At 33.0% G+C, this 25,745-nt stretch overlaps 1 pseudogene; it reads right to left on the bottom strand.

The window, feature by feature from the left end:
* Positions 1-284: 284 nt before the first annotated feature.
* Positions 285-25,745, bottom strand: part of LOC139892394 (probable metal-nicotianamine transporter YSL7) — a 32,394-nt pseudogene continuing 6,933 nt past the window's right edge.

Genomic DNA, 25,745 nt, shown 5'->3' with positions numbered 1-25,745 from the left:
AAGAGGGGCGAGAGAATTTGGACAAGTTTTCAGATAATAATTCCTTAAAGCAAATTACAAGCTATACTGTAAAGAAATAGTTGCTAGCTAACTAAGAGTGCGTTTGATAAAACTGAATGATTTAGCGTTGAATGGTTTAGAATCTGAATGATTCAAAGCCTCTGAATAAAGTTTGTTCTGAATGAAAATAAGCTGTTTGATAATCATTTAGAATGAACTATAAACTGAGTAAAATTATCTTATTAACGTGTAACATGAATGAAAAAATTAATATACTTGTTGGTTAAGTATTCAGGATATGATTTAAGGAGAATATTACATAAAATTTAGGCTCTTAATGGTTAAGAGAGTGTTTTATCTCTGAATGGTTCAGCACTGAATTCTGAACCATTAAGCAGCATATGTCATTCAGAGGTAAAAACCAAACGCGCTGAATGCTGAATGGTTAAGCATTCAGGCTGAACCATTCCATTAAGAGGTAAACAAACGCACCCTAAGTGTATAAAATAACTTCTAGTACTACAGAAAAATAATAATAAGTAAACATAATTGATTGATAGATAAGAGAGCGTGTGTTCATGGAAAGAAGATGTTGACCATAATCCTCATCCATTATCCACGTAGATTCTGTTAACAAAAACCGACAAACAATTGGGCCTCAGCATGCACCACAATTAATGTAACGAGCTGGCATCTTTCTGGTGCATGTGGGCCTAGCAAAGCTTGATCCAATATTTGATGCAGTAACAATTCCCTCCGTTTGAGGTACAACCTTGTCCTCAGATTGGGCAATGGAAACCCAGGAAAAAGCTTAATTGATGCCATGGATGAGGAGCCCCCAAGATATTATCGCAAACATGGCTTCATGTGCTGACGTGTGTGATGTAATGTGTCTTTGAGCTGAGCCAGAATCTGCTGATGTAGTTGTAAAGTGTTATCAAATGACGCCATGGATGAGGAGCCCGCAAGATATTATGGCATGTTCGGAGGCAAAACTAATTATTAAATACCAAATCCCTGAAATCATGTCCAAACTATGCAATATTACTCTAATTAAGTACACCGTATTAAGTAAAACTAACTGTTAAATCAGTTACCCAAGAAACTATCTACTTTGGTGTTCACAGAAGTAGAAAGAAACTTCATGCAAATTGGAGCATTAACACCAAACATAGACAATACAGCCGCTGGCACACCCCACAACGAGTCACCAAAAATCATACCCGACGTGACAGCCGGTGCAAGTTCTTTAGCCGACTTTTTAATTCTTCTTCTCCCATATGAAAAGAATCAAACTCCCAATACACATATCGATTGCAAAATACGAACCAAGGTAAAATGGAATAGCCATACACATTGGACTTGGGATGAACCTGTATAATCCATACTTTGTTTCATACTTCTTCAAAATAACAGTTAAAAGATTAACAACCATTGCACCAATGAAGAATCCGATCGAAAGTTTCAAACAGTTATGTGGAAGTGAGCTGAATCCTTCACTACCAAGAACTGTAATTCCATGATAAAGAGCACCGTAAGGTGCAGGATAAGATCCATGCGGGTCACTAACAGAATACGCACGGTAAAAGAACCAAAAGACTAACAGTGACATCACACATCCCATTGCGGTTCCTAGAACTTGGCTAAAGAACATGGAACGAGGTGACGATAATGTAAGGTACCCTGTTTTGAAATCTTGCATTAAATCAGATGCTGTAGAAACAATATTCATCATTACACCACATGTTGCAAAGACCTGCAACGATTCCACCGTGTTGCATCCTGGCCCACCCACTAAAAATCAAGATAGCTAGTTTTCCATAGTTGGAAGCTAAAGACCAGTCGGTTAGACCACAACCATATGCATTACAAAAGGCTAGGACCGGGGCTATAAGGTAGGCTACAAGCAAATGGTACCATTTTAATTGTGGGAAGATAAAGAGTGGCACTATGATTATAGATATAGCCGCAAAGGCTATGTAACCTCCAAAAGCAGTTAAGTTAGAGATTTGGTCTTTAATGAAGTACTCATTCCTTCTCTGTTTATCAAAACTAACTTGTGAATTACTGTTAGAAGATGAAGATTCTGACTTTTTTAACTTCTGTTTAATTAGGGTAGCTAACATAACTATCAACATGTAAATGACTTGAAATAAACCGTCCTCAAGCATAGTGGAAACAACAAGAAATACCTGTGGAAAGAAACGATAAGAAACTCAAGAAGACAATATATACAATTAGAGACCCAACTACTTTTGACCCGTTACCCAAAATCCCACCCGTTTAGTTAGTAGTAGTTCTAGTTTTGAGGTACGTACCCTGTATCCTTAAATGCCATGAAGACTGCTTGCTGATAAATTGGATGAGTACCATATTCTCTTCTTAGTTTCAATAATAGGCCACATTATACCCCAAGACAAAATTGCCCCCAAAAGTAAAGAAATGTTAACCATATAGGGACAAATCATACCAACACCAACATATGTAGAAGAGAAGTCAAAATAGAACCTGCAAGACAATACATAATTAATATATCGTGCAAGATTAAAACCATGTATGTCTAATCAATAGAGAAATACATACAGAAAACAGCAATTTGAAAACAAAAAGAAAATACTAACTTTTTAGAAAAGGCTTTTAGACCAAAAGTGGGAAAACTAGCAAACCCACAGTTATCACCAGCAGCGAAAAACCATTGGAAAAATGCCCATATGAAATGTCCCGTTCTTATTGATTAAAAACGTTCCATATTAATTGATTTCGTTGCGAGGTTTTGACCTCTATATGAGACGTTTTTCAAAGACTGCATTCATTTTTAAACAAACCATAACCTTTATTTCATCAATAAAGGTTTAAAAAGCTTTACGTAGATTATCAAATAATGATAATCTAAAATATTCTGTTTACACACGACCATTACATAATGGTTTACAATACAAATATGTTACAACAAAATAAGTTTCTTGAATGCAGTTTTTACACAATATCATACAAGCATGGACTCCAAATCTTGTCCTTATTTAAGTATGCGACAGCGGAAGCTCTTAATAATCACCTGAGAATAAACATGCTTAAAACGTCAACAAAAATGTTGGTGAGTTATAGGTTTAACCTATATATATCAAATCGTAACAATAGACCACAAGATTTCATATTTCAATACACATCCCATACATAGAGATAAAAATCATTCATATGGTGAACACCTGGTAACCGACAATAACAAGATGCATATATAAGAATATCCCCATCATTCCGGGACACCCTTCGGATATGATATAAATTTCGAAGTACTAAAGCATCCGGTACTTTGGATGGGGTTTGTTAGGCCCAATAGATCTATCTTTAGGATTCGCGTCAATTAGGGTGTATGTTCCCTAATTCTTAGATTACCAGACTTAATAAAAAGGGGCATATTCGATTTCGATAATTCAACCATAGAATGTAGTTTCACGTACTTGTGTCTATTTTGTAAATCATTTATAAAACCTGCATGTATTCTCATCCCAAAAATATTAGATTTTAAAAGTGGGACTATAACTCACTTTCACAGATTTTTACTTCGTCGGGAAGTAAGACTTGGCCACTGGTTGATTCACGAACCTATAACAATATATACATATATATCAAAGTATGTTCAAAATATATTTACAACACTTTTAATATATTTTGATGTTTTAAGTTTATTAAGTCAGCTGTCCTCGTTAGTAACCTACAACTAGTTGTCCACAGTTAGATGTACAGAAATAAATCGATAAATATTATCTTGAATCAATCCACGACCCAGTGTATACGTATCTCAGTATTGATCACAACTCAAACTATATATATTTTGGAATCAACCTCAACCCTGTATAGCTAACTCCAACATTCACATATAGAGTGTCTATGGTTGTTCCGAAATATATATAGATGTGTCGACATGATAGGTCGAAACATTGTATACGTGTCTATGGTATCTCAAGATTACATAATATATAATACAAGTTGATTAAGTTATGGTTGGAATAGATTTGTTACCAATTTTCACGTAGCTAAAATGAGAAAAATTATCCAATCTTGTTTTACCCATAACTTCTTCATTTTAAATCCGTTTTGAATGAATCAAATTGCTATGGTTTCATATTGAACTGTATTTTATGAATCTAAACAGAAAAAGTATAGGTTTATAGTCGGAAAAATAAGTTACAAGTCGTTTTTGTAAAGGTAGTCATTTCAGTCGAAAGAACGACGTCTAGATGACCATTTTAGAAAACATACTTCCACTTTGAGTTTAACCATAATTTTTGGATATAGTTTCATGTTCATAATAAAAATCATTTTCTCAGAATAACAACTTTTAAATCAAAGTTTATCATAGTTTTTAATTAACTAACCCAAAACAGCCCGCGGTGTTACTACGACGGCGTAAATCCGGTTTTACGGTGTTTTTCGTGTTTCCAGGTTTTAAATCATTAAGTTAGCATATCATATAGATATAGAACATGTGTTTAGTTAATTTTAAAAGTCAAGTTAGAAGGATTAACTTTTGTTTGCGAACAAGTTTAGAATTAACTAAACTATGTTCTAGTGATTACGAGTTTAAACCTTCGAATAAGATAGTTTTATATATATGAATCGAATGATGTTATGAACATCATTACTACCTCAAGTTTAGTAGGTAAACCTACTGGAAGTGACAAGAAATGATCTAGCTTCAAAGGATCTTGGATGGCTTGAAAGTTCTTGAAGTAGGATCATGACACAAAAACAAGTTCAAGTAAGATTTTTGCTCGAATTAAGATAGTTTATAGTTATAGAAATTGAATCAAAGTTTGAATATGAATATTACCTTGAATAAGAAAGATAACCTACTGTATATAACAAAGGTTTCTTGATCTTAGATGATTACTTGGAATGGATTAGGAAGCTTGGAAGTAAATTAGTAAACTTGAAGGGATTTTTGAAGTATTCTTGAAGTGTTCTTCCTATGATGATTATAGCTTGATTCTTGAAGTGATTTTTGATGAAGATGATGATTAACTACTGGAAAAATACGTTCATAATAGTGTGGGTGTGTTGAGAGAGAATTAGAAAGAGATTTGGAAGTGAAATGGAGTGAATGATGAGTGTTAATTGGTGAGTGGTGAGTGGGGTTAAAAGGAGTTCTAGTTAGTTGACTAGCTCATGGTAGAAGTTATACATGACATAATCAAGAGTGGAATCCCATGCTAGTTCCTATTGGTATATACCCATAGTAAGTACGTTTTGAAGCTGTGTATAATACGGGTAAGAATACGACTAGAATTCTTGATGAAAGAAAAGAATGGGAAAGTAACTGTAACCATTTTCGTTAAGTATGAGTGTTTTGATATATGTCTTGAAGTCTTCCAAAAGTATTTTAATACATATAAATACACTACATGTATATACATTTTAACGGAGTCGTTAAGTCATCGTTAGTCGTTACATGTAAGTGTTGTTTTGAAACCTTTAAGTTAACGATCTCAATTAATGTTGTTAACCCATTGTTTATTATATCTAATGAGATGTTAAATTATTATATTATCATGATATTATGATATATTAATATATCTTAATATGATATATATACATTTAAATGTCGTTACAACGATAATCGTTACATATATGTCTCGTTTCGAAATCCTTAAGTTAGTAGTCTTGTTTATATGTATATAACTCATTGTTAATATACTTATGGAGATACTTACTTATCATAATCTCATGTTAACCATATGTATATCCATATATATATCGTCAAGTCGTTTTTACAAGTTTTAACGTTCGTGAATCGCCGGTCAACTTGGGTGGTCAATTGTCTATATGAAACATATTTCAATTAATCAAGTCTTAACAAGTTTGATTACTTAACATGTTGGAAACATTTAAATCATGTAAATATCAATCTCAATTAATATATATAAACATGGAAAAGTTCGGGTCACTACAGTACCTACCCGTTAAATAAATTTCGTCCCGAAATTTTAAGCTGTTGAAGGTGTTGACGAATCTTCTGGAAATAGATGCGGGTATTTCTTCTTCATCTGATCTTCACGCTCCCAGGTGAACTCGGGTCCTCTACGAGCATTCCATCGAACCTTAACAATTGGTATCTTGTTTTGCTTAAGTCTTTTAACCTCACGATCCATTATTTCGACGGGTTCTTCGATGAATTGGAGTTTTTCGTTGATTTGAATTTCATCTAACGGAATAGTGAGATCTTCTTTAGCAAAACATTTCTTCAAATTCGGGACGTGGAAAGTGTTATGTACAGCTGCGAGTTGTTGAGGTAACTCAAGTCGGTAAGCTACTGGTCCGACACAATCAATAATCTTGAATGGTCCAATATACCTTGGATTTAATTTCCCTCGTTTACCAAATCGAACAACGCCTTTCCAAGGTGCAACTTTAAGCATGACCATCTCTCCAATTTCAAATTCTATATCTTTTCTTTTAATGTCAGCGTAGCTCTTTTGTCGACTTTGGGCGGTTTTCAACCGTTGTTGAATTTGGATGATCTTCTCGGTAGTTTCTTGTATAATCTCCGGACCCGTAATCTGTCTATCCCCCACTTCACTCCAACAAATCGGAGACCTGCACTTTCTACCATAAAGTGCTTCAAACGGCGCCATCTCAATGCTCGAATGGTAGCTGTTGTTGTAGGAAAATTCTGCTAACGGTAGATGTCGATCCCAACCGTTTCAGAAATCAATAACACATGCTCGTAGCATGTCTTCAAGCGTTTGTATCGTCCTTTCGCTCTGCCCATCAGTTTGTGGATGATAGGCAGTACTCATGTCTAGACGAGTTCCTAATGCTTGCTGTAATGTCTGCCAGAATCTTGAAATAAATCTGCCATCCCTATCAGAGATAATAGAGATTGGTATTCCATGTCTGGAGACGACTTCCTTCAAATACAGTCGTGCTAACTTCTCCATCTTGTCATCTTCTCTTATTGGTAGGAAGTGTGCTGATTTGGTGAGACGATCAACTATTACCCAAATAGTATCAAAACCACTTGCAGTCCTTGGCAATTTAGTGATGAAATCCATGGTAATGTTTTCCCATTTCCATTCCGGGATTTCGGGTTGTTGAAGTAGACCTGATGGTTTTTGATGCTCAGCTTTGACCTTAGAACACGTCAAACATTCTCCTACGTATTTAGCAATATCGGTTTTCATACCCGGCCACCAAAAATGTTTCTTGAGATCCTTGTACATCTTCCCCGTTCCAGGATGTATTGAGTATCTGGTTTTATGAGCTTCTCTAAGTACCATTTCTCTCATATCTCCAAATCTTGGTACCCAAATCCTTTCAGCCCTATACCGGGTTCCGTCTTCCCGAATATTAAGATGCTTCTCCGATCCTTTGGGTATTTCATCCTTTAAATTTCCCTCTTTTAAAACTCCTTGTTGCGCCTCCTTTATTTGAGTAGTAATGTTATTATGAATCATTATATTCATAGATTTTACTCGAATGGGTTCTCTGTCCTTCCTGCTCAAGGCATCGGCTACCACATTTGCCTTCCCCGGGTGGTAACGAATCTCAAAGTCGTAATCATTCAACAATTCAATCCACCTACGCTGCCTCATATTCAGTTGTTTCTGATTAAATATGTGTTGAAGACTTTTGTGGTCGGTATATATAATACTTTTGACCCCATATAAGTAGTGCCTCCAAGTCTTTAATGCAAAAACAACCGCGCCTAATTCCAAATCATGCGTCGTATAATTTTGTTCGTGAATCTTCAATTATCTAGACGCATAAGCAATGACCTTCGTTCGTTGCATTAATACACAACCGAGACCTTGCTTTGATGCGTCACAATAAATCACAAAATCATCATTCCCTTCAGGCAATGACAATATAGGTGCCGTAGTTAGCTTTTTCTTCAATAACTGAAACGCTTTCTCTTGTTCATCATTCCATTCAAATTTCTTCCCTTTATGCGTTAATGCAGTCAAGGGTTTTGCTATTCTGGAAAAGTCTTGGATGAACCTTCTGTAGTAACCAGCTAGTCCTAAAAACTGGCGTATGTGTTTCGGAGTTTTCGGGGTTTCCCACTTTTCAACAGTTTCTATCTTTGCCGGATCCACCTTAATACCTTCTTTGTTCACTATGTGACCGAGGAATTGAACTTCTTCCAACCAAAATGCACACTTTGAAAACTTAGCGTACAATTCTTCCTTCCTCAATACTTCTAACACCTTTCTCAAATGTTCACCGTGTTCTTGGTCATTCTTTGAGTAAATAAGTATGTCATCAATGAAAACAATGACAAACTTGTCAAGGTATGGTCCACACACTCGGTTCATAAGGTCCATGAACACAGCTGGTGCATTAGTTAAACCAAACGGCATGACCATAAACTCGTAATGACCGTAACGTGTTCTGAAAGCAGTCTTTGGAATATCATCTTCTTTCACCCGCATTTGATGATACCCGGAACGTAAGTCAATCTTTGAATAAACAGACGAGCCTTGTAGTTGATCAAATAAGTCGTCGATTCTCGGTAGTGGGTAGCGGTTCTTGATGGTAAGTTTGTTCAACTCTCGGTAGTCGATACACAACCTGAATGTACCATCTTTCTTCTTGACAAACAAAACAGGAGCTCCCCACGGTGATGTGCTTGGTCGAATGAAACCACGCTCTAAAAGTTCTTGTAATTGGCTTTGCAGTTCTTTCATCTCGCTGGGTGCGAGTCTGTAAGGAGCACAAGCTATTGGTGCAGCTCCTGGTACAAGATCTATTTGAAATTCAACGGATCGATGTGGGGGTAATCCCGGTAATTCTTTCGGAAATACATCGGGAAATTCTTTTGCAATGGGAACATCATTGATGCTCTTTTCTTCAGTTTGTACTTTCTCGACGTGTGCTAGAACAGCATAGCAACCTTTTCTTATTAGTTTTTGTGCCTTCAAATTACTAATAAGATGTAGCTTCGTGTTGCCCTTTTCTCCGTACACCATTAAGGGTTTTCCTTTTTCTCGTATAATGCGAATTGCATTTTTGTAACAAACGATCTCCGCTTTCACTTCTTTCAACCAGTCCATACCGATTATCACATCAAAACTCCCTAACTCTACTGGTATCAAATCAATCTTAAATGTTTCGCTAACCAGTTTAATTTCTCGATTCCGACATATATTATCTGCTGAAATTAATTTACCATTTGCTAATTCGAGTAAAAATTTACTATCCAAAGGCGTCAATGGACAACTTAATTTAGCACAAAAATCTCTACTCATATAGCTTCTATCCGCACCCGAATCAAATAAAACGTAAGCAGATTTATTGTCAATAAGAAACGTACCCGTAACAAGCTCCGGGTCTTCCTGTGCCTCTACCGCATTAATATTGAAAACTCTTCCACGGCCTTGTCCATTCGTGTTCTCCTGGTTCGGGCAATTTCTAATAATGTGGCCTGGTTTTCCACATTTATAACAAACTACATTAGCATAACTTGCTCCGACACTACTTGCTCCGCCATTACTCGTTCCGACACCATTTGTTCCTTTCGTTCTATTAACCCCTGGTCCGTAGACCTCACACTTCGCCGCGCTATGACCATTTCTTTTACACTTGTTGCAAAATTTGGTGCAGAACCCCGAGTGATTCTTTTCACACCTTTGGCATAGTTGCTTCTGATTGTTGTTGTTGTTGCGGTTATTATTGTTGTTGGGATGATTGTTGTAGTTGCTGTTGTTGTTGTTGTTGTTGTTGGGCCGTTTGTTGTAGTTGCGATTGATGTTGCGATTGTTGGGATAATTGTTGCGATTATTGTTGTAATTGCTGTTGTTGTTGTATTGGTGATTCTTATCACCGTTTTCCTCCCACTTTCTTTTGACTTGCTTCACATTGGCCTCTTCAGCAGTCTGTTCTTTAATTCTTTCTTCAATCTGGTTCACTAGTTTGTGAGCCATTCTACATGCCTGTTGTATGGAGGCGGGCTCGTGTGAACTTATATCTTCTTGGATTCTTTCCGGTAATCCTTTCACAAACGCGTCGATCTTCTCTTCCTCATCTTCGAATGCTCCCGGACACAATAGGCACAATTCTGTGAATCGTCTTTCGTACGTGGTAATATCAAATCCTTGGGTTCGTAACCCTCTAAGTTCTGTCTTGAGCTTATTGACCTCGGTTCTGGGACGGTACTTCTCGTTCATCAAGTGCTTGAATGCTGACCACGGTAGTGCGTACGCATCATCTTTTCCCACTTGCTCTAGATAGGTATTCCACCATGTTAACGCAGAACCTGTAAAGGTATGCGTAGCGTACTTCACTTTGTCCTCTTCAGTACACTTACTTATGGCAAACACCGATTCGACCTTCTCGGTCCACCGTTTCAATCCGATCGGTCCTTCGGTTCCATCAAATTCCAAAGGTTTGCAGGCAGTGAATTCTTTGTAGGTGCATCCTACACGATTTCCTGTACTGCCAGATCCAAGGTTATTGTTGGTATATAGCGCAGCCTGTACTGCGGCTATGTTTGAAGCTAGAAAAGTACGGAATTCCTCTTCATTCATATTCACGGTGTGTCGAGTAGTCGGTGCCATTTCCTTCAAAATAGTTAAATGGAACAAGTTAATCATACAGAATATTAAGAGTAGTTAATAGTATTTCGTAGCATAATATGAACTCATTTATAAAAGCTTTTTCTTCATATTAGCATTTTATAAGTTTAAATTCGGGTAGTACCTACCCGTTAAGTTCATACTTAGTAGCTAATATACAATTCAACTACTACAATTCTATATGAAAAACTGATTGTAATAATATTTCGCGTTCAAACTTTTACACAATATTTTACAAACTTACAATACCGCTTATTTTACATATAGCATGAAATATAGCACACAATAAATTTGATACAAGATGGTTGTGAAGATAATTCTAGCTAGTACGCAAGTCGTTCAGCAAAGGCAATAAAGACACGTAATTCATACGTCCAGAAACAAGTCATGCATTCTGGTTTTACTAGGATTACTTCCCATCCTTGGTCTTGTGGAACATAACCGTTATGGCCGTTGATAAGACAGCGTGTTGTAACGTCGTCAAAGGGACGAGGGTTACGTAATGTCCAACAGTCCCGTAATAATCTAAAAACCTCATTTCTTACCCCAATTACCGACTCCGTCACTTGTGGAAACGTTTTGTTTAATAGTTGTAGCCCGATGTTCTTGTTCTCACTTTGGTGAGAAGCGAACATTACTAATCCGTAAGCATAACATGCTTCTTTATGTTGCATGTTAGCCGCTTTTTCTAAATCACGAAGTCCAATATTCGGATATATTGAGTCAAAATAATTTCTTAACCCGTTGCGTAAAATAGCATTTGGGTTCCCCGCAATATATGCGTCAAAGTAAACACATAGTAACTTATGGGTTTCCCAATGTGATATCCCCCATCTTTCAAACGAAAGTCTCTTATAAACCAAGACATTCTTGGAACGTTCTTCGAATGTCTTACAAACTGATCTCGCCTTAAATAGTTGTGCCGAAGAATTCTGGCCGACTCTAGACAAGATTTCATCAATCATGTCTCCGGGTAGGTCTCTTAAAATATTGGGTTGTCTATCCATTTTGTGTTTTTAAACTGTAAAATAGACAAGAGTTAGATTCATAAAAAAAATACTTATTAATACAAGCAATTTTTACATATATCATAAAGCATAAGAACACTATATTCCATATATTACACCACACGAATACAACTATCTTATTCCGACTCGCTCGTTTCTTCTTCTTCGGTTTTGGTTCGTTTTGCCAAGTTTCTAGGGATATATGATGTTCCCCTAATACGAGCCGTCGTTGTCCACATTGGTTTAGAAAAACCTGGTGGTTTAGAGGTTCCCGGGTCATTGTTACAACTTAAGGACTTCGGGGGTTGACGATACATATAAAGTTCATCGGGGTTGGAATTAGATTTCTCTATTTTTATGCCCTTTCCCTTATTATTTTCTTTTGCCTTTTTAAATTCAGTTGGGGTAATTTCTATAACATCATCGGAATTCTCGTCGGAATCCGATTCATCGGAGAATTGGTAATCCTCCCAATATTTTGCTTCCTTGGCGGAAACACCATTGACCATAATTAACTTTGGTCGGTTGGTTGAGGATTTTCTTTTACTTAACCGTTTTATTATTTCCCCCACCGGTTCTATTTCTTCATCCGGTTCCGATTCTTCTTCCGGTTCCGATTCTTCTTCCGGTTCCGACTCTTCTTCCGGTTCCTCTTCGGGAACTTGTGAATCAGTCCACAAATCATTCCAATTTACATTTGACTCTTCATTATTATTAGGTGAGTCAATGGGACTTGTTCTAGAGGTAGACATCTATCACATAATATCAAACACGTTAAGAGATTAATATATCACATAATATTCATATGTTAAAAATATATAGTTTCCAACAAAAATGTTAAGCAATCATTTTTAAAGAAAACACGGTCGAAGTCCAGACTCACTAATGCATCCTAACAAACTCGATAAGACACACTAATGCAAATTTTCTGGTTCTCTAAGACCAACGCTCGGATACCAACTGAAATGTCCCGTTCTTATTGATTAAAAACGTTCCATATTAATTGATTTCGTTGCGAGGTTTTGACCTCTATATGAGACGTTTTTCAAAGACTGCATTCATTTTTAAACAAACCATAACCTTTATTTCATCAATAAAGGTTTAAAAAGCTTTACGTAGATTATCAAATAATGATAATCTAAAATATTCTGTTTACACACGACCATTACATAATGGTTTACAATACAAATATGTTACAACAAAATAAGTTTCTTGAATGCAGTTTTTACACAATATCATACAAGCATGGACTCCAAATCTTGTCCTTATTTAAGTATGCGACAGCGGAAGCTCTTAATAATCACCTGAGAATAAACATGCTTAAAACGTCAACAAAAATGTTGGTGAGTTATAGGTTTAACCTATATATATCAAATCGTAACAATAGACCACAAGATTTCATATTTCAATACACATCCCATACATAGAGATAAAAATCATTCATATGGTGAACACCTGGTAACCGACAATAACAAGATGCATATATAAGAATATCCCCATCATTCCGGGACACCCTTCGGATATGATATAAATTTCGAAGTACTAAAGCATCCGGTACTTTGGATGGGGTTTGTTAGGCCCAATAGATCTATCTTTAGGATTCGCGTCAATTAGGGTGTATGTTCCCTAATTCTTAGATTACCAGACTTAATAAAAAGGGGCATATTCGATTTCGATAATTCAACCATAGAATGTAGTTTCACGTACTTATGTCTATTTTGTAAATCATTTATAAAACCTGCATGTATTCTCATCCCAAAAATATTAGATTTTAAAAGTGGGACTATAACTCACTTTCACAGATTTTTACTTCGTCGGGAAGTAAGACTTGGCCACTGGTTGATTCACGAACCTATAACAATATATACATATATATCAAAGTATGTTCAAAATATATTTACAACACTTTTAATATATTTTGATGTTTTAAGTTTATTAAGTCAGCTGTCCTCGTTAGTAACCTACAACTAGTTGTCCACAGTTAGATGTACAGAAATAAATCGATAAATATTATCTTGAATCAATCCACAACCCAGTGTATACGTATCTCAGTATTGATCACAACTCAAACTATATATATTTTGGAATCAACCTCAACCCTGTATAGCTAACTCCAACATTCACATATAGAGTGTCTATGGTTGTTCCGAAATATATATAGATGTGTCGACATGATAGGTCGAAACATTGTATACGTGTCTATGGTATCTCAAGATTACATAATATATAATACAAGTTGATTAAGTTATGGTTGGAATAGATTTGTTACCAATTTTCACGTAGCTAAAATGAGAAAAATTATCCAATCTTGTTTTACCCATAACTTCTTCATTTTAAATCCGTTTTGAATGAATCAAATTGCTATGGTTTCATATTGAACTGTATTTTATGAATCTAAACAGAAAAAGTATAGGTTTATAGTCGGAAAAATAAGTTACAAGTCGTTTTTGTAAAGGTAGTCATTTCAGTCGAAAGAACGACGTCTAGATGACCATTTTAGAAAACATACTTCCACTTTGAGTTTAACCATAATTTTTGGATATAGTTTCATGTTCATAATAAAAATCATTTTCTCAGAATAACAACTTTTAAATCAAAGTTTATCATAGTTTTTAATTAACTAACCCAAAACAGCCCGCGGTGTTACTACGACGGCGTAAATCCGGTTTTACGGTGTTTTTCGTGTTTCCAGGTTTTAAATCATTAAGTTAGCATATCATATAGATATAGAACATGTGTTTAGTTAATTTTAAAAGTCAAGTTAGAAGGATTAACTTTTGTTTGCGAACAAGTTTAGAATTAACTAAACTATGTTCTAGTGATTACGAGTTTAAACCTTCGAATAAGATAGTTATATATATATGAATCGAATGATGTTATGAACATCATTACTACCTCAAGTTTAGTAGGTAAACCTACTGGAAGTGACAAGAAATGATCTAGCTTCAAAGGATCTTGGATGGCTTGAAAGTTCTTGAAGTAGGATCATGACACAAAAACAAGTTCAAGTAAGATTTTTGCTCGAATTAAGATAGTTTATAGTTATAGAAATTGAATCAAAGTTTGAATATGAATATTACCTTGAATAAGAAAGATAACCTACTGTATATAACAAAGGTTTCTTGATCTTAGATGATTACTTGGAATGGATTAGGAAGCTTGGAAGTAAATTAGTAAACTTGAAGGGATTTTTGAAGTATTCTTGAAGTGTTCTTCCTATGATGATTATAGCTTGATTCTTGAAGTGATTTTTGATGAAGATGATGATTAACTACTGGAAAAATACGTTCATAATAGTGTGGGTGTGTTGAGAGAGAATTAGAAAGAGATTTGGAAGTGAAATGGAGTGAATGATGAGTGTTAATTGGTGAGTGGTGAGTGGGGTTAAAAGGAGTTCTAGTTAGTTGACTAGCTCATGGTAGAAGTTAAAATTGATTAGTCATACATGACATAATCAAGAGTGGAATCCCATGCTAGTTCCTATTGGTATATACCCATAGTAAGTACGTTTTGAAGCTGTGTATAATACGGGTAAGAATACGACTAGAATTCTTGATGAAAGAAAAGAATGGGAAAGTAACTGTAACCATTTTCGTTAAGTATGAGTGTTTTGATATATGTCTTGAAGTCTTCCAAAAGTATTTTAATACATATAAATACACTACATGTATATACATTTTAACGGAGTCGTTAAGTCATCGTTAGTCGTTACATGTAAGTGTTGTTTTGAAACCTTTAAGTTAACGATCTCAATTAATGTTGTTAACCCATTGTTTATTATATCTAATGAGATGTTAAATTATTATATTATCATGATATTATGATATATTAATATATCTTAATATGATATATATACATTTAAATATCGTTACAACGATAATCGTTACATATATGTCTCGTTTCGAAATCCTTAAGTTAGTAGTCTTGTTTATATGTATATAACTCATTGTTAATATACTTATGGAGATACTTACTTATCATAATCTCATGTTAACCATATGTATATCCATATATATATCGTCAAGTCGTTTTTACAAGTTTTAACGTTCGTGAATCGCCGGTCAACTTGGGTGGTCAATTGTCTATATGAAACATATTTCAATTAATCAAGTCTTAACAAGTTTGATTACTTAACATGTTGGAAACATTTAAATCATGTAAATATCAATCTCAATTAATATATATAAACATGGAAAAGTTCGGGTCACTACACCATACAAAGCTAAAAGAGAAAGACTTGAATAGCACCGAGACTTGTTTCCTATGACAAAATTCCAATAATAAAGTACTATTCTGTAGCAGATGTAAACTCTTTCATGGTGTAAACATATTTACATGTATCAAAACATTATATGTTTAATAGGTTGTATACAATAGGAATACACCTTGAACTACTCTCAAGGAATCAAACCGGTTAATAATACCAATAATGTTTCACAATTTGAGTCGGTAGTGATAAATATTACAGAAATTGACTCTTTTTATAGGGGCACAGTTGCCCCTATAAAAGCTATAGTATAATTAGATTACTTACTTTGCTAACTTGGCGCCTTTTGGAGTGTGGAAGCTGTTATTAAGGTATGCGGTAGCAGTTCCACAAGGATAAGTGAGCTTTAACTTCATAATCATTGTTAAAAAAGGATAAACAAACAGATGCACAATCTTATTAATCAACCAATTGCCAAGATTACACAAATATCCAATCGAACAACCACAAAATCAACAGAGCATAATACAACCAGAAGCCAAGATTAAGTGCCAAGATTACAGAGAGTAAGATGCAATAACACTAACAGGATCAATCAATTGAGACAAACAATTGATTGATCAGCAAAAGTTTGGATTTTAGGGAGAAAGTGAGAATAAAGTAATCGGTTGCAGCAACAGTGCAAACGGGGTGTGTAACCCTAGAAGATCACCAGCAAATATATACACCAAGAGAAACATAAGCCACCCTCCATGAAACATAAATGTTACAGCCAGCACCTTTGAATTTTCAATCGGCAATAATAGCCCCTGAAGAATAAACCAGCATGCAAGGAAGGTCCAGAAACAATGCACCAGCAGTCCTTTATTTAACAGCCAAACAAAGCAAGTTAGAAAACCAACCAACACAAGATAAACTTAATATTTCAACATCCCCCCTTGAAAGGACCCGTTCATATACATTATAAACGATTCACAATAGTTGATTACATCGCGAGGTATTTTGACCTCTATATGATACATTTTACAAACATTGCATTCGTTTTTAAAAGACAAACTTTCTTTACAACGAAAGTTGACGGAATGCACACCATTTCATAATACATCCAACTATAATTGACATAATAATAATCTTGATGAACTCAATGACTCGAATGCAACGTCTTTCAAAATATGCCATGAATGACTCCAAGTAATATCCTTAAAATGAGCTAATGCATAGCGGAAGATTTCTTTAATACCTGAGAATAAACATGCTTTAAAGTGTCAACCAAAAGGTTGGTGAGTTCATAGGTTTATCATAACAATCATTTCAATATATTAATAGACCACAAGATTTCTGTTTATAAATATATGTACACTCGTAAGTGTATAAAAGTATTCTATAAATTGTAGGCACCCGGTAACAAGCCTTAACGTTCATGTTTTACCCTCTGAAGTACACCAGATCAGGAGTGTTTAAAATAACCTCAAAGTACTAAAGCATCCCATAGTCAGGATGGGGTTTGTCAGTCCCAATAGATCTATCTTTAGGATTTGCGCCTACCGTACATAGACAAGTAGTTTAATATTACCAAGCTAAGGGTATATTTCTGGTTTAAACCCACGTAGAATTAGTTTTCGTACTTGTGCCTATTTTGTAAAACATTTATAAAAAACAGCGCATGTATTCTCAGTCCCAAAAATATATATATAAAAGGGAGCAAATGAAACTCACCATACTGTATTTCGTAGTAAAAATACATATAATGTCATTTAACAAGTGCAAGGTTGGTCTCGGATTCACGAACCTATATTAATTATATATATTTATATGTTGGTTAATATTTGTCTAACAATTTTTGGTCAAGTCATAGTGTACCACAATCCTAATGCTCGAGACTAATATGCAAAAGTCAACAAAAGTCAACTTGACCCAAAATGACTTCTAAAATTTATACGTGTTTATTATATAACTTAACTATAGTCGTTTTATATATTTAAATATATTTATTAGATTTTATAATAATAAAAGTCATTTATTAATAAAAATTTATATTAACGTTTATATATGATAAAATATACTTTTATATATCTTAAGTAGTAAAATTTATAAAGTTCACTTAATATCGTAAAACTATAGTGGTAAGTATTATTAATGTAATTATATTACGCGTGGTGAAAAATATCTTTGTATCCCCTATTTATTTGATAAAATAATATTGATCATAATAATAATAAGTAAAAGTTGTATTATTTTGTAATAATAATAATTATTATTCTATAAAAAAATAACAATATTTATATTTACTAAAAATGTTATTATGATAAAATGATAATACTAACATAATAGTAATAATGATATTTTATAATAACAATGATATTTCTATTAAAATAATAACGACGATAGTAATAATAATCATTTTAACAATAATACTAAAATTCAGTTGACTATAACTTCAAATCCGTTCATCGAAACCATTCGATATCTAAATGAAAAGTTCTTAATTTTTCGCTAGCTTTCCAATGACATGCATATCATATACCCTATCTCAGTAGCATATGTATCTAATTCAGGATTCAACAAACCTATCTAAGGACAATATCGAATGTACAAGCATGCATAATCCTATATACTCGAGCACTAGTCAGGGATACCATATTGATATATAAAAGTTAAGTTATGAGTGCTCACGTATCAATATTGAGATTCAATATTGCAGGAAAGTACGTAGACGCAACGGAGATGATAAACACTAGATTGACCTCACGAGCATACCCATGAACCATACCCATCACCTCCATAGCTATAACCCATAATTTCCTTAGCTTCGACTCATTCAAAAAAACTATTTTGAAATCACTCGGACATCACTCCGTCGTAATATTTTATGTATACTAATAATATCTTGAAATAATACAGAGCAAATATATATATATGTAAATCGATTGAGAGAGTTTAGAGAAATATATTTTCAAGTTTCTATGAAATAATGAAACCTATTGAATTCTATTTATAATAGATTTTTGAATTATTAAAGTGAATTATTAAAGTATGAATTATTAAAGTGAATTATTAAAGTATGAATTATTAAAGTGAATTATTAAAGTATGAATTATTAAAGTGAATTATTAAAGTATGAATTATTAAAGTGAATTATTAAAGTATGAATTATTAAAGTGAATTATTAAAGTATGAATTATTAAAGTGAATTATTAAAGTATGAATTATTAAAGTGAATTATTAAAGTGAATTATTAAAGTTAAAGTAAAGTAAAAGTAAAGTAAAGGTAAAGTTAAAGTATAGTAAAAGTATAAAAACTATGTATGTATAATACGCGTATAAATATATATAATATTAATTTAAATCGTTATATATATTTAATGAAATAAAATATAAATATCGTTATATTTATTATACTGGTTAAGTAATGAGTTGTCAAAAGTGATTCTAGATATTTATAAAAGTTATATACGTTTTAATAATAAAGTTCTTTTTAAACTGAAAATGTTTTTGTACGTTTGAAAATAGATTAATAGAATATTATGGAAACCAATTCTCCACTAGCTTTTGTCTAACTTTCATAAATGACACTTTTTATTTTTATTTATAAATAGCTTTACAAATTATTCCGAATATCGTTAAGAGGAATAGATTTTCTCAAATTATAGTGGACCTCTCAACAGAGACTTGTAATCATAATTCAATGTTTCTGATAATTCAATCATTTAATATTTTTTTTTAATTTTGTCGATGATCATATTGAAACAAATACGTTCATATAAAGCATTATACATTTAAATACTTTGTTGACATTTTCAATTTATAACATATACACATATACATACATATTCATATATGTTCATTTAATGGTTCGTGAATCATTGGAATTTGGTCGAGGTTTAAATGAATATATAAACATAGTTTAAAATCCTTGAGATTTAACTTAACAAACATTGCTTATCATGTCAGAATAATATAAAGATAAAGTTTAAATTTAGTCGGAAATTTCCGGGTCGTCACGGTACCTACCCGTTAAAGAAATTTCATCCCCGAAATTTAATAGAGGTCGTTATGGCTAACAATGAGAATGTTATTATGACGATTATGAAGTTTTATCATGTCTAAGAAGTATGGGTAAAATAATTCGATTACTCAAAGCGTATGAGGGAAGTTATCATAAATGAAGGAAATAAGATTATAGTGATTCATCATATCTTTTGACGTCATCACAATTGATCTCCGAATTTAAAGAAAATCTTTGTAATCTATGTTGGATTTGATGCTTTGGTGATTAAGGAGATTATGATTCTCTTCGAATTAATACGATAATCCATCTTGATTTCTCTGTCGGGTATTTCACTATAAATCCACCTCCTTCGTTTCCTTACAACTCACACCTTCTATTCTTTCTCCCTCAACTCATATTTTAAAGTATTTGTCAATATGCTTCATCCAGTACTGATTCTCGATATACTCCTCACTTTCATATCTGTCATTCTTCTTTTTCATCTGTCTCCGGAAGAATCTATTTACTTCTACTATACTCTCGGTTTTATAGTGTTTTTAGTTCTTCCGTGTCTTTATATTGCTATATGCATCGATATATACGGTTTATAATTTTTGGGTGGTTGTTGGGTTTTATATCTTCCCTTATATTTCAAAGCCCCTGCTTTTGTCTTCTATAATCATTGACATCCGCAGTTAATGCTCCCTTCTATTTGCTGCGATTTATACTCCAATTTCTATTTTGGAGTTTTTCCTTTCGTTTCTTCTTCTTGCGATTAAGCAACGTTTGTAATGGTCCAGTATTCGCAGATATGAATTTCAGAATGAACATAGTTAATGTTCTAATAAGGAATTGGTAATGGTACGATCTTGATTTGTTAATTTACCAGAATACCCTGAAAAGACCAAATCATCAAGAAAATATATTCTTGATATTTTTAGAGATTAAATAGAATACAAGAGTTGTGTAACATGGAACATGATGATGGCATGGTCTGTGAATCGTCATGTCCCATTAGAAACTCAGCATGACTTACTGTAATATAATCACGTTGATCAAGTATCATTATATTATACTAACCCATGCTTCAATTCCCAACATTACTTCAAAACATTCATAATTTAAACTCGAAAGTTTATAGAATATAGAAACTAATAGTTTCTTATATGATGTAACACTGATAGCGCAAAGAGATAAATGACTTCAGATAAGATTAGTTGTGAAAATATCTTCAGAAATATCGCGGATATTTATAATGGAAGATATGATAATATCTTAGAATTTCTAATATTGATGGATGATGATGAAGATTTGTCTGTAAAGGTTTAGAATAAAGAGTAAGGTATTCGTTAATGACTTTAGCAGGCACTGAATCATTTGGATTCTTTGAAGGCAGATTTAGTCTTTGTGATTTGTCCATAGCCTCCTTCATAGTCTGTTCAATCCGTTTCCCAGTTCTAAACCTTCTCTTTTTCTCAGCTTTACCACCTTACTATTCTTTGTCATAAAACTTTTTACTGTTAAGATCTTTTACAGTTTTTGATGCTTCATCAGCATTTCAAGAACTAGTTTGCAGTTCAAAATATTTTTCAGAACTTCACATTCAAAGTATGTAAGTTCAGGAGATAGACGTTTTACGTACACATATAACTGTTGGCGTAGACATGCTGCGAGATTTCAAAATACTGGTTACTGTTTTCCGATGATTCGTATGACAATTCTCGTTACAAGATGCGAATGAGTAAATGATGTGATTTCAATAAATATAATGATTTTTCAAAAAGTCAAAGATAATTGAAGTTGTTGGTAAGTTTATTGCTAAGGTGGCGAGATATGAAAGGTCCCCAGTAACGATGACGAAAGGGCAACGTATCTATCGAGGTTATAATAAGACTAGTCCGACTGAAAAGTCGAAGTTGACTTGCTGGAGCTGTGACAAAACTGTCTACTTTGAAAAGGAATTGAAAAGTCATTTTAGCTAATAAATGCCAAAGGGTATGACATGGATACGGGTAGAACTATGACTTTGGCTTCGAGAGCTTTTTAGGTACATAAATGTGGGTAATATGTGGTTGGATCATCATCTCGATTGTTCATTGTTTGAAGTGTCTTCGAAAACTTCGGAGAGTTTGAACACAGTTTGTAATCGTTAATATACATATGATGTTCTAACATAGTTTTAAAGTCAAAGTATAGCTTTGAAAGATGTAGGAATCTAAGAGTGATGTCTTCTGTTAAATCATGACTTGAATTTTGATTTGTCAAAATCAGAATGCGTAATCAAATTTGGGTGAGAATGGTTGTTTTGATTTCTATACAAGAATGTATATTGTTGTGAGATTTTGGGAGTATAGTTAATGATTTGCTTAATCAGATTCGAAAAATGTAACATATTAATTGTGAATTTATATATCTCTCGGGTATTACCTACCCGTTAAAAAAATTTTCACAATTAATATTTTGTACAACAGAATTTTATTACAGTCTTTATGAAAATATATATGTGCATATTTTCTCCAGATGTAACATAGATTTAATGAGTTAATATTAAATTAAACTCATTTGATTTACGGTTGAAACTAGAACTGAATAATCCCTAAAGACTTTAGAAATTACATAACTTTTACGGAGTATTTATTCAATAAAATTGAAATTATGAATTAATACTTCGTTATTTGTTGGTGTTTGTAACCCTTGTACCATATTCTCTAAAGCCACTACTCGAGCGCGAAGCTCGTTGACTTCTTCTATTACACCAGGGTGATTGTCGGTTCGGACGAGCGGATAAATTAAATCTAGAATTTGATGTAGTATATAATCGTGATGAGATACTCTGGAAATGAGAGAGAAAATGGTGTTTCGGACCGGTTCGCCGGTAAATGCTTCAGGTTCATCCCCAAGAGGGCAATGTGGTGGATGGAAGGGATCACCTTCTTCTTGTCTCCAATTATTGAGGAGGCTACAAACCTATCCCCAATTCATCCAGAATAGATGATGGCTAATTGGTTGATCCATTCCGGTCACACTGCTTTCGGAGCTTGAGTGGGATTCCATATCGGAATTCGAGGGACTTGAACTAATGATGAATTCCATTTCATTCGATTGAATAAAGGATTTTTCGATATGAAATGATTTTTCGGCTATCGGGTGGTATTCTAATTACATAGAATATCTATATATATAGCGCAAAAGATTTCGTAGATTACGGAGGAAATTACGGGATATGTCAGGCAAAGTTTACAGTAACAGATACGCTAAGATATAGATTAGCAGATATGCTAAGATATGAATTTTGTCTATACACAATTCATGCAATCAATGCAGTAAGACGTGTCTAGACTAAGAATGATAAACAGGCAATTTCCGACAAAAATGATAAGCAAAACTTTTGACATGCAGACACGGTCGAAGTCCAGGCTCACTAATGCATCCTAACGACTATCAGTTAGACACACTAATACAGACCTGATTCGCTAAGACCACCGCTCTGATACCAACTGAAAGGACCCGTTCATATACATTATAAACGATTCACAATAGTTGATTACATCGCGAGGTATTTTGACCTCTATATGATACATTTTACAAACATTGCATTCGTTTTTAAAAGACAAACTTTCTTTACAACGAAAGTTGACGGAATGCACACCATTTCATAATACATCCAACTATAATTGACATAATAATAATCTTGATGAACTCAATGACTCGAATGCAACGTCTTTCAAAATATTCCATGAATGACTCCAAGTAATATCCTTAAAATGAGCTAATGTACAGTGGAAGATTTCTTTAATACCTGAGAATAAACATGCTTTAAAGTGTCAACCAAAAGGTTGGTGAGTTCATAGGTTTATCATAACAATCATTTCAATATATTAATAGACCACAAGATTTCTGTTTATAAATATATGTACACTCGTAAGTGTATAAAAGTATTCTATAAATTGTAGGCACCCAGTAACAAGCCTTAACGTTCATGTTTTACCCTCTGAAGTACACCAGATCAGGTGTGTTTAAAATAACCTCGAAGTACTAAAGCATCCCATAGTCAGGATGGGGTTTGTCAGGCCCAATAGATCTATCTTTAGGATTCGCGCCTACCGTACATAGACAAGTAGTTTAATATTACCAAGCTAAGGGTATATTTCTGGTTTAAACCCACGTAGAATTAGTTTTAGTACTTGTGCTATTTTGTAAAACATTTATAAAAAACAGCACATGTATTCTCAGTCCCAAAAATATATATAAAAGGGAGCAAATGAAACTCACCATACTGTATTTTGTAGTAAAAATACATATAACGTCATTTAACAAGTGCAAGGTTGGTCTCGGATTCACGAACCTATATTAATTATATATATTTATATGTTGGTTAATATTTGTCTAACAATTTTTGGTCAAGTCATAGTGTACCACAATCCTAATGCTCGAGACTAATATGCAAAAGTCAATAAAAGTCAACTTGACCCAAAATGACTTCTAAAATTTATACGTGTTTATTATATAACTTAACTATAGTCGTTTTATATATTTAAATATATTTATTAGATTTTATAATAATAAAAGTCATTTATTAATAAAAATTTATATTAACGTTTATATATGATAAAATATACTTTTATATATCTTAAGTAGTAAAATTTATAAAGTTCACTTAATATCGTAAAACTATAGTGGTAAGTATTATTAATGTAATTATATTACGCGTGGTGAAAAATATCTTTGTATCCCCTATTTATTTGATAAAATAATATTGATCATAATAATAATAAGTAAAAGTTGTATTATTTTATAAAAATAATAATTATTATTCTATAAAAAAATAACAATATTTATATTTACTAAAAATGTTATTATGATAAAATGATAATACTAACATAATAGTAATAATGATATTTTATAATAACAATGATATTTCTATTAAAATAATAACGACGATAGTAATAATAATCATTTTAACAATAATACTAAAATTCAGTTGACTATAACTTCAAATCCGTTCATCGAAACCATTCGATATCTAAATGAAAAGTTCTTAATTTTTCGCTAGCTTTCCAATGACATGCATATCATATACCCTATCTCAGTAGCATATGTATCTAATTCAGGATTCAACAAACCTATCTAAGGACAATATCGAATGTACAAGCATGCATAATCCTATATACTCGAGCACTAGTCAGGGATACACTATTGATATATAAAAGTTAAGTTATGAGTGCTCATGTATCAATATTGAGATTCAATATTGCAGGAAAGTACATAGATGCAACGGAGATGATAAACACTAGATTGACCTCACGAGCATACCCATGAACCATACCCATCACCTCCATAGCTATAACCCATAATTTCCTTAGCTTCGACTCATTCAAAAAAACTATTTTGAAATCACTCGGACATCACTTCGTCGTAATATTTTATGTATACTAATAATATCTTGAAATAATACAGAGCAAATATATATATATGTAAATCGATTGAGAGAGTTTAGAGAAATATATTTTCAAGTTTCTATAAAATAATGAAACCTATTGAATTTTATTTATAATAGATTTTTGAATTATTAAAGTGAATTATTAAAGTATGAATTATTAAAGTGAATTATTAAAGTGAATTATTAAAGTATGAATTATTAAAGTGAATTATTAAAGTATGAATTATTAAAGTGAATTATTAAAGTATGAATTATTAAAGTGAATTATTAAAGTATGAATTATTAAAGTGAATTATTAAAGTTAAAGTAAAGTAAAAGTAAAGTAAATGTAAAGTTAAAGTATAGTAAAAGTATAAAAATTATGTATGTATAATACGCGTATAAATATATATAATATTAATTTAAATCGTTATATATATTTAATGAAATAAAATATAAATATCGTTATATTTATTATACTGGTTAAGTAATGAGTTGTCAAAAGTGATTCTAGATATTTATAAAAGTTATATACGTTTTAATAATAAAG

This window comes from Rutidosis leptorrhynchoides, chromosome 2 (genome assembly GCF_046630445.1).
Source record: "Rutidosis leptorrhynchoides isolate AG116_Rl617_1_P2 chromosome 2, CSIRO_AGI_Rlap_v1, whole genome shotgun sequence".
NCBI classification, from domain to species: domain Eukaryota; kingdom Viridiplantae; phylum Streptophyta; class Magnoliopsida; order Asterales; family Asteraceae; genus Rutidosis; species Rutidosis leptorrhynchoides.
Note: the sequence above shows the minus strand (reverse complement) of the source record. Positions and strands in the feature narration are given on the sequence as shown.